Source organism: Antedon bifida, chromosome 1 (genome assembly GCF_963402885.1).
Source record: "Antedon bifida chromosome 1, ecAntBifi1.1, whole genome shotgun sequence".
Lineage (NCBI taxonomy): Eukaryota > Metazoa > Echinodermata > Crinoidea > Comatulida > Antedonidae > Antedon > Antedon bifida.
In genome coordinates, this window is record NC_136226.1 from 15475681 (window position 1) to 15487500 (window position 11820).

Sequence of the window (11820 nt, forward strand, 5' to 3'; positions counted from 1 at the left end):
TAGGTTATTCATTTATATAGGCTACTGTTATGTACCTTTGTACAGTAGTAATGTATTGTAATGTATTGTAAAGTATTGTAAAGCTGACTCAAAGAAACATGTATTCACTTCGACTACTTTTTAACAACTATTTTATTCACAACTCTATTATCTATAGGACTCATACAAATTGGTATAGGTATAGGTGGTATTTGTAAACCAACTGATAAGACAGGAAGAAGTGTACTGATAACAAATGTATCATCTTGCCTACTGGCACCATAGCTAGACATAACAGCTACATTAATCTAATATTTTATATTAGACCTATATACATTTATTTTTTGTTAGATGCACTCTTTTGTTGGTGCTAGTTCAATTTTATCTATTGTTTTATAGCTTTAAAAGTTTATGCAAATATGCACTGTTTATGTTACATAGTCTTTTAAAGTACAAAGAAGTGAAGTCTTTAACATACATGGCGCCTATAATGATAGCAAGAAAGCCATCTTCTATTTAAACGTTTATTAAATCCAGTTATAAAAATCTTCTTGAAAGGAAAGTTGATTATATTCCACAGTAGGATAATCATCAACTTTGACTGAAATTAGAACCGTATCTTAATTTGAAAATGAAAGTAAATGAATTCGGATAGTTCTAAATAATGAATAATTTATTTTCTAGAGGCCTAATATCAACAATAAGAAGGTAATAAAGATATACAGTAAAATTAAATAATATAAAGTAATCAAGGATTTTAAAAACGAAATGTCTCAACTAGAAAGAGATTGTTTTTCTACTGTACGGTAACACATAGTGACTAAAAGGTGACTTTAGGTTTTAAAGTTTATGCAATTATGCACTGTTTCTGTTACATAGTCATTTAAAATACATTTAGGCTAGAAGTCAAGTCTTTAACATATAGGGCACCTATAATTTAATAGCAAGAAAGCCATATTCTATTTAAACGTTTATGGCCAGTAATTGTTAAATACAGTGAGAAAAAGTGCCTCTGATAGGCTTTTGTGAAGTCGTCAATTAATGTTCACATTATATTTTAAACAGTTGCATTGTGTAAGCAAAATCATTTTTACTGATTAAAAGTTGATGTTATATTAAATGTGTATTTGAACGTTATATTAATATCCATTGTTAAAAGACAAACCCCATTGTTAAAAAAAAATTAATAAAACGGATAACCTATTGAAAACTGTAGGCTACAGTAGGTAGGCCTAACAGTATTCGAACAGGCATGCACTATTAAAAATTAGCTACTTAAAAACATTCCGTCTCATTTTAAATTGGAATTCGTTTAATAAGCCTATAATAAGCAGCATATCATTAAATTCTTGGAAAATCTACCCTCTTGGCCTAAATATTAGTCTTAGTTTTGTTTTAAAAAAAATTTAAAATGATTCAGATCACACATGTTCATTCATTCTATTTAATTTGATTGAAACTGAGGGAGCTGTTTTGTTTTTTACTCATGTGCGTCCGTCTCTGTGTAAATAGCACGGTACGTCTGTTTGTGAAACCAGCAAAAATGCAGAAGCAATTCATAAAGTTCATGTTTTTTGGAAAACTGAAAGATTAAAAACGAAATTTGTTTATAAATTACGTCAATTTGAGGTATTATCATCGATCCTGTATGGTTTTGGTTGGATTTTGTGTACACTACCATTTTGTAGGGTCTTCGCTTTCGAGGTCTTCGGTCTTCGATCTCCGCTTTTGAGGTCTTCGCTTTCGACACACCCGTTCCTTGGAGTACGTCATCAGTTTGATTGACGCCTTTTGTAGAGCTTCATTGACAAAATATCGATTATAGATTCTCTTGGGTAGAATTGTAACTGGTGAACCAGTATCTATGGTCATGTTCACTTTTGCTGAATGACCTATCAATACGTCAGTGCGTAATTTTCTGTTAACCATCACATTAACAGACATGGCTTCATCAATATTTTCAATTTCAACACTTCTGCAAACATTATCCTGCCTCGATAGTGCACGTTGTGTTGTGTACTGTGTTTTGGTGGTCTGTTAACCTCAGATATATACCCTACAGTCGGGTGAATAACTTAATGTAATTTAGTAGGCCTATACAATGATTGCAGTAATCGCCGTGTCTATAAAAAAAATCAATAAAACGCCAAATACGCCACACACTTTTTTTCGGCCGTGTACATACAAGACATTTCATGTTTATTTTATGCCTATAAAATAATAAAAGAACACAATGTTTCTTGTTTATTTTTATCGTTTATACTGCATACCATTATTATATAAAATACCTTTATATGCGAGAAAAAAGTTCACGATATTACACTCCACTCAGGGGTGTAAATATACCACGCTAACGTTTGCACACACGGAGGGCCAAGGCGGTAATTAAAACTGAAATGGAAAATGGTGTATTTTTGGAGCGTGATGACGTCAGCATTCACACGATGCGCGAGCTAGACAACATGATGCTGCTGGTAGTAGTAGGAGTGCGTGTATTTTGAAAATAACTCGGTTGTGGGTATTTTCCAAAGATTTTAAATCGCATTTTCTTTTTAAACTCTTGAATTCATAAATAGTAATTAAATTCTTAGCTCCTACACCTACAGTATTTACACAACTAATGCTAACCCTAGCTCTAGGCCTAGGCTACTCTTCTTAATTAAAAAAAAGAGTCAGGTGCGTTGAATCCACGTCTAGCGACGGTCGCGGGTATGTTGCATCTTTTTTCTTTTTTTTTGAGAATTAAGGGGGGTGGCTAGCCACCCTATTCACCCCCTAGATCCGCCACTGAACAGGTACTGGTAGTTCAGCTTTCCCTATTATTTGGCATTCTTTTGCAGCATGTTGGCATTGCCTTGCAATTTCTATGGCAGTATTTAATGTAAGTTCAGGTTCCAGAAGTAATCTTTCGCGAATACGGGAAGAATTAGTTTTCTCAACTAACTGATCTCTTATCATTTCATCGACTTTTGCACCGAAATTAGATGAAATTGATAATTGTTGAAGTTCTCTTAATACTCATCTGATGTTTCATCCTGGATTTGTCTACGTTGCCGAAATTTGTATCTTTCTGCTACAACATTTAATCTTGGGTTAAAATGTGCCCGCAATTTGGCAACAGTTGCATCATATGAATTAACATCATCATTTGGATCAATTTCCCTTTCTGGTAAAGAGCTGTAAATACGTTGACCCTCAGTACCAAGACAATGTAGTAGTAGTGCTTTTCTTCCTTCAGCATTCCATCGGTCACTTCCAGACAGAAGTAAAAAATCCAAACTATTGTTCAATTGATTTGCCTGGAGTAAGGTAGAAATGGTACTGGTGGTGAAATTCCAGCCATTGTATCATTTAGAATTTAAAATCCAATCCTCGTCGCCAATTTGTTATATACCCCAGTACCTTTGTACAGTAGTAATGTATTGTAAAGCTGACTCAAAAAAACATGTATTCATTTCGACTACTTTTTAACAACTATTTTATTCACAACTCTATTATCTATATGACTCATACAAATTGGTATAGGTACAGGTGGTATTTGTAAACCAACTGATAAGACAGGAAAAAGTGTACTGATAACAAATGTATCATCTTGCCTACTGGCACCATAGCTAGACATAACACAAAACAACCTAAAATTACTGAAAGTAATGTAAAACAAACTAAAAACAACAACAATTTGATTATTATGTGTATATCTAAACATTTTAAACTTGGCCTATATCTACTGTAGTTGTCTTCGTAATGGGTGTATGCATGTTTCATTCAGTAGGCCTTAAGTAGAATGGGAAAGCTAAATTACTGAAAAAAAACAACCTAAAATTACTGAAAATAATGTAGAACAACCAAAAACAACAACAATTTGATTATTATATGTATATCTAAACATGTTTAAATGTTAAATTTGGCCTATATAGGCTACCTACTGTATTAATGGCTGGCCTGAAATTGGATACTGTAGATTTTGTTCTTAAATTCATTGATAATAGTACATTATTTAATTTTGATACATATTTTTACAGTCTATGATATTGTAGAAATTTATCGTAATAATAATTTTACCCACATAATTTGAAGGTAGTAAGTAATTTAAACTTAAATATTTTTTTTTAGCTAGCCTAAAGTTATACATGTTTCATTCAGTAGGCCTTAAGTAGAATGGGGAAAGCTAAATTACTGAAAAAAAACAATCTAAAATTACTGAAAATAATGTAGAACAACCAAAAACAACAACAATTTGATTATTATATGTATATCTAAACATTTTTAAATGTTAAATTTGGCCTATATAGGCTACCTACTGTATTAATGGCTGTATGGCCTAGGCCTGAAATTGGATACTGTAGATTTTGTTCTTAAATTCATTGATAATAGTACATTCTTTAATTTTGATGCATATTTTTACAGTCTATGATATTGTAGAAATTTACCGTAATAATAATTTTACCCAAAAATTATTACGGTAGTAAGTAATTGAAACTGAATTATTGTGTAAACTAACTAGGCCTATCTTGTTAATGTTTCCTTCAGGCCTAAGTAGAATGGGACAGGCTAATTACTGAAAACCACTGGAAATAACTAGAAATAACTGAAAATAACCGAAAGCTTACAGAAAGGAAACTGAAAACAAAATATAAACTAAATATTAATAATAAAAACAAATGTTTATAATTTTTATTTTAGCAATGTCGCCCTCTATTAATGAGGTATGTTGATTTATCAGATGTTGTATTACAGATGCAAAAAACTCACTCCTTATTAATACAAATATTTATTTATGCAATTATCCCAATTATGGGAGACTCCTAACTTTTCAGCGAAAATACTGGGTTTCCCTCAGTTTGTTTCAACAGAGTCTGGCAAAAACAGAAAGATAATTAATGCAGCAACTATTCAACGTCAGGCTAGGCCTATAGCTAGCGTACAATGTTCGTACGTTACCGATGTTTACCAGCAAGGCCTATAAAACTAAGCCTAGCTATGCTTGGCCTAAATTAAATGAAATTACTGTAAAACGAACATTTAAGACAATTAATTACCTGGTTTAGTGTTTTTAAAGTAATAAATATGTAGGAGCACACTCTTTTAAATATTTAAAAGTTATTAATAGTAATTTTTCTTTCCAAAGTACATTGAGTCTTCTCCAGCCAAGGTCATTTAAAATAAAATCAATTGTCTTAATATCAACAGAAAGCAAACTTTTACCTAGTCTATTCATGAGTACAATTAGTATTTTGAACATTACAATTGGACCATACACAACAACAATAACAAAGCTAGATTTAATTCGTCACTATGATGAATTATAGGTTATATGCATTGATTTAAATAAAGATATTTGATTTCAGGGATTCCTGAGCATTCTGTAAATTTAGCATATTTTCACCATTTTGTTAAATTACATGTACGTAGCCTGTCACTTTTGACGTGCTTGTATAACGAAATTTTGAGTTGAAAAGTGAATCAAATATGACGATATTATTAAAGAATGGTTGTAAAACAGAAATCGGGCAAAACGATTGCGTATTAACGCCTAGCACGCAGTGCGCGTACAAAAACCTGCGCACTCATGGCAATTTTATTAACGCTTGAAATTGCCTGAAACATATTCTAATTGCATTGAAAAGAAATTTTAAGCACTTGTGCTCATGCGTTGTATGCGCTACGCACATACGGTAATTGTATTGCCATATGATGAAATAATATGACCTGAAATTTATGAGTACCAAATTTTGTTTAACTATGATATGTGATTTTGTTAAATTGCGCGTAGACCGCTTAATTTTTTATTGCGCATAATGAGAGCATAACCACATCGATTCCTGGCCATAAGGAATATACTCTGAAAAATTGACTTAGCTAGATGAGATTGATCTCAAGATAATTGACAGACAAAGTAGTGGTAAGGAAAGAATAAATAAAGATTCTGACAAAATCAATAAGTTTATGTGCATGATAATGCATATAACCTAAAAGGGGAAATACAAGAGCATTAGCTTACATATTTTACACGTCGGATGACAACAATACATTTTGAAACATTTGAGGATACCTTGTTTTTATGATCATTCCTGTTTAATTGCGGATCAAATGTGACCCCAAGATATTTAAAAGAGTCAACTCGCTCGTCAATTTAGGAAGAATGTGGTTTGTCACAAAAATCATAATTTTGTCTTTTTGATAAATAATTAATAGTACGAATTTATAACGCACCAATTCCAGCAGTAAGTGATCAAAGGCGCGGTGTATGAGAGAGCTCAATCTGAAAGAAAAAGATGAGTTTTCAAGGCAGATTTAAAGGTGATAGTAGACGAACATGATCTAATAGAGGCGGGTAGGTCATTCCATAAGCGAGAGGCAGCAGAAGTGAAGGAGCTTAAGCCATACTGTATTTTTTTAGTAAATTTACTGATTTTAAACCAATTAGCATATTGAAGAGTGACTGGGTCAGAAGAATACATAACACATTTGCATGGCGTATTATCTGGTAGGAACAATATTTATTTATTCTTTATTTTGACTGGATTAGATTTTCAAGAAAGATAAATACAGAACAGTTAAAAAGCGTGAAAAAATAGATATATGCAGGATCACTTAGATGACATTTGAGTTGATTGGACTGGTCATGTGAAAGCCAGAAACAATAGCAAGTTCGCACAGTGGGAGGGATTGAAACTAGCTATAGAAGAGCATTGTTTCTCATGAACAATAGTGAACAGAAACTGGCTGTAGAAGAGCATTGTTTCTGATAGGTGTGAAAAGCAAAGTGAGACAAGCTAAAAACAATAGCATTGTCTCAAAGCTGGGATTTGGCCAGTCTACACCCTGCTATGTGTTTAGCTTGTCTCACTTTGCTTTTCACACAGGAGCTAAAAAGAGTGGTGTCATCAGCATACTTATCACATTTACAATCAACAGCATCAGGAATAGAATTTACATAATACTGTATAATACCAGACAAAATTAATCAAATGCAGAAAAACTATGTAAATATCTGAAGTAAACTTGTATTAATAAATTAGCCACATCATATGTCTACACTGTAATACCAATCATAATCTTCAGTTGTTTATAGTATTCAGACAGAATCTCATGTTTCAAGTTAAAAATTGAATTATCAATTTTCTGTGTAATTCCGTTACCAGAATAAAAGTTACCAGAATATCAAGACATTGTCATTTTTTTTTCAAGTACACTGTTTTAGATTGGTAAGTATGTGTACGACACATATCAAATTTATTATTCAAAGCTTACCCAGATCTTGTGGGTTGGTTAAAAAAAGCCGAAAATCAGAGTGAATTGTAATTCCGTTACCGTGGAATTGCCCAGGGCAATTCTCCATTGGAAGACCAAAATCATCATTTTTTAAATCTGCATGAATCTACACTTAAGTGTTATTTTTTGTGTACTAATATATGTGGAATTTGGTTCCAACTAAAATTTTTGTTTTATTAATTCACATTTCTTCAAAAATTGCTTGTCTTGTCAAATGTGTAATTAAATATTTCAAACTGAAAAAATAGCTGGAATTCGACAATCCTGAACTATGTACTTAACTCAACCCTTGTTGACTTTAATTATTCTAATTATTTGAGTTCATGGTCTCTAGAACACTACGATTAATATTAAATTTCATGTCGCATCTCCCACTTTGTGTAAGAAATCATTCATTTTCTAGTAAATTGTTTTGTAATTCCGTTACCAAAAATGTAATAAAAGTTTTCCTGTCAGCTAACCAATGCTTATAAACTTGAGTTACTTTAAATTCTCTTATTAGGTATGTCCATTTACCTATATCAATTACCAGTTTGTTTGGTCTTCTCTAGTTTTGTAGAAAACTTGGTAACGGAATTACATTTGGTAACGGAATTACATGGGGGTATATGTATACCTTAATTCACTAATAGATGTCTCAGTACTGTCATTATTTCTCTAAATGAAGCCAATTAACTTGACAAAAGGGGGCAGCAGATACCCTAGCAACGGGACCTCCTATTCATTACCTTCTGGACTGTACACCACTGTCTGAACAAGGTCAATGAAACGGTGTTTAATGTTCTTTTAAAAGTAGTATATTTAGATTAATAAATTATAATAATATATTATTGTAATATTGTATAATTTATAATATTTTAAAAACAAGCCCATTGCATGGCAGTTATTATTGATTTATGATTTCTATAACGAGTACCTCGCTTTATTTACAGTCATGCCACTGCAAAAGAAAAGATGTATACCAATTTCCTTGTTATAGCCAGAACAGACTGGCTATTGAATATTGAAATAAAACTGTGTCTGGACAAAACCATATTTGCTGTTTGTATTTTGAATTTACATTCTGTGACTGTGTGACACTGCCGCTGAGACTATATATAGTAACGTATACATTAAAACACCAATGTTACAATAAGTAACTTGTGATTAACACAGATTGTGATGGGTTTAAAATATTATTTGTTAAAAACTTATATACTTGATCATGATTCAACAATCTGAGATACAATTGGTAAGACAGAAATTGGGTGGTAATATTTACATCCGATTTGTCACCTTCTTTAAAAATAGAGGTAACCTTTTCAATTTCCCAATCAGATGGAAAAGTTGAGGTGAACGAAGAATAATTACATATATATGCAAGAGTTTCACATACAACAGGAGCAGCTAACTTTAATAATTTACAATTTATACCATCAAGACCAGAGGCCTTATTGTTAGAAATTTAATTAATTTAATTAAAAACAAATTTTGGTGTAATGATATCAAATTTAAAAGTATTCTGATTTACAGTTAGGAGATAACTTTAACGACAAAATTCACAATTTCGTATTTGTTGTGTTCAATATAATATTAATTTTTTTTGTAAAAAGGTACTGATTATTTGCGTTATTTAACATGGATGAACTGTAGAACTTTATTGTAAAAAAAATAAATTAACTTACCGATATGAAGACGTTGGTGATGAATTAGGTGTAATTGTCCCCCTGTTCCTCGGCAGTCGTAATCCATCTATTAAAAAAATTTTTTATTGTAAAGAAATGCTTTATTCACATGAAAATCTCAGCAAATCAAACAGACGAATATAATTACTGCGATAAAATACAATTCAAAACGTGAAACAGACATATAACTTACAATACATTCACTAATAATGTGCAAAATGTGGTGTTGCGTCAAGTTTATGCCATGTTTTGCGAGATTTGTACATGAGCGATGGTTGAAAGATAATAATAATAATGAAAAGAGGCAGGGTCTCACATTATTTCAAACATATTAGAAATAAAAGACAAATACAAATACGTTATATATCAATATATATATATACAATATGAATAGTTAACTTACCCTTGTGCCAATCAATTCTTCCACATGTAAGCCTTAAAACATTACCATTTTATTAGGTTAGACCAGGCTTGGGTAGGCGGGTAGGCAAGCCCCGCTAGGCCAAGTTAGGGTAGTCTGGTTGTTTAGCTAGTTCAGGCTATGGTAGGCACAACTAGCCTGATCCACACAACTAGCCTGATCCGCGAGATTTTTCCGCACAAGACGGGCAAATCGGTGGTGGATGCGACGAGCATCACGGATGCCTAAACACATTACCATTATGCTAGGCTGGGATAGGATAGGCCCGGCCAGCCAGGACCGGGTTGTCAAAACCAGGCTAGGCTAGGCTAGGCCTAGAGACCCTGACCCGCAATTACTTACACTGACTCTCTTTTTCCCACTTTATTCCTACGTTTACTCTGCCGGTTAGCCTGTGATTTCCAATTTTTCTACACGTAAGCCTTAAAACATTACCATTTTATTAGGCTAGACCGTCCTTGGGTAGGTCTAGGTGTCCCGTAGGCGGGTAGGCAAGCCGGATAGGCCAAGTTAGGCTCGACTAGGTCGGCTAGGCTAGTCTCGACCCGTCTAGGCTCGGACCGACTCCGGCTCGGATCGGACTCGGGCTCGGATCGGCCCGACTAGTTTTCATCCGCGCGATATTTTTTTGCTTTTCTTTTTGTATGATACGCACACGTCACGCGCACACCTATTTTATTAGGAATGAACAGTAACGCTGTCGGATAGCCTGTGATGTGTTGTTTGATGATGATTTTCCCCCCACCACAATTCCTATTTTTCCGGCCTCCGTTACTAACCGATATAGTCTGACCGTCGTAGGTATATATATGGGGAGTGTGACCTGTGAGCTAGGCTAGTCTCGGACCGGCCCAAGCTAGGCTCGCAGCGGCTGTAGCCTAAGCAGCTAGGCTAGTCTTGGTCTGGCCCGGCTAGGGTCGCATCTGATAGGCCCGGCTCGCACTGCTTTGGCCCGACTCGGCTGTAGACTAAGCAACTAGGCTTGTCCGGCCCGGCTAGGCCTGACTCGGCTAGGCCCGACCCGGCTGTAGCCTAAGAAGCTAGACCCGGCTAAGCCAGATCCGGCTAGGCCAGATCCGGCTAGGCCAGATCGGACTGTAGCCTAAACAGCTAGGCTCGGAATAAACGGTAACCTTCTGCCGGTTAGCCTGTGAGGTGTAGTTTGATGATGATTTTTTTATTCCCATTTTTTCCGGCCTCCGTTACTAACCGATATAGTCTGACCGTCGTAGGTATATATATGGGGGAGTGTGACCTGTGAGCTAGGTTAGTCTCGGACCGGCCCAAGCCAAGCTCGCAGCGGCTGTAGCCTAAGCAGCTAGGCTAGTCTCGGTCTGGCCCGGTTAGGGTCGCACCTGATAGGCCCGACCCGGCTCGTACTGCTTTGGCCCGACTCGGCTGTAGACTAAGCAACTAGGCTTGTCCTGCCCGGCTAGGCCTGACTCGGCTAGGCCTGACTCGGCTAGGCCCGACCCGGCTGTAGGCTAAGAAGCTAGACCCGGCTAAGCCAGATCCGGCTAGGCCAGACCGGACTGTAGCCTAAACAGCTAGGCTCGGAATAAACGGTAACCTTCTGCCGGTTAGCCTGTGAGGTGTAGTTTAATGATAATTTTTTTAAATTCCCATTTTTTCCGGCCTCCGTTACTAACCGATATAGTCTGACCGTCGTAGATATATATATGGGGGAGTGTGACCTGTGAGCTAGGTTAGTCTCGGACCGGCCCAAGCCAAGCTCGCAGCGGCTGTAGCCTAAGCAAATCGGCTAGGCCCGACCCGGCTGTAGCCTAAGAAGCTAGACCCGGCTAAGCCAGATCCGGCTAGGCCAGACCGGACTGTAGCCTAAACAGCTAGGCTCGGAATAAACGGTAACCTTCTGCCGGTTAGTCTGTGAGGTGTAGTTTGCTGATGATTTTTTAATTCCCATTTTTTCCGGCCTCCGTTACTAACCGATATAGTCTGACCGTCGTAGGTATATATATGGGGGGAGTGTGACTAGGTTAGTCTCGGACCGGCCCAAGCCAAGCTCGGAATGGCCAGGCTAGGGTCGCACCTGCTAGGCCCTACCCGGCTCGCACCGGTTAGGCCCGACCCGGCTGTAGACTAAGCAACTAAGCTTGTCCGGCCCGGCTAGGCCCGACTCGGCTAGGCCCGACTCGGCTAGGCCCGACCCGGCTAAGCCAGATCCGGCTAGGCCAGACCCGGCTGTAGCCTAAACAGCTAGGCTAGAACCGGTTAGGCTAGGCCTAGATTACATTTTCTCTGCCGGCTAAAGCACAAGACTAGATAGTTCAGGCTATGGTAGGGACGGCTAGCTTGATCCGCGAGATTTGTCCGCACAAGACTGGCAAATCGGCGGTGGTGGCGACGAGCATCAAGGATGCCTAAAAACATTATCATTATGCTAGGCTGGGATAGGATCGGCCAGGACCAGGTTGTCAAAACCAGGCTAGGCTCGGGCTGGATAGGCTAGGCCCTGGCCCG

The 11820-nt window shown here is 36.5% G+C and overlaps 1 long non-coding RNA gene across 1 annotated transcript in view; it reads right to left on the minus strand.

The window, feature by feature from the left end:
• Window positions 1-9831, minus strand: part of LOC144844143 (uncharacterized) — a 187905-nt gene extending 178074 nt beyond the window's left edge. The window contains exons 1-2 of the long non-coding RNA XR_013612393.1: window positions 9682-9831; window positions 8919-8985 (exon numbers count right to left, since the gene is read on the minus strand). This is a non-coding gene — a long non-coding RNA (uncharacterized LOC144844143). The remainder of the gene's footprint in view (window positions 1-8918; window positions 8986-9681) is intronic.
• Window positions 9832-11820: the final 1989 nt, after the last annotated feature.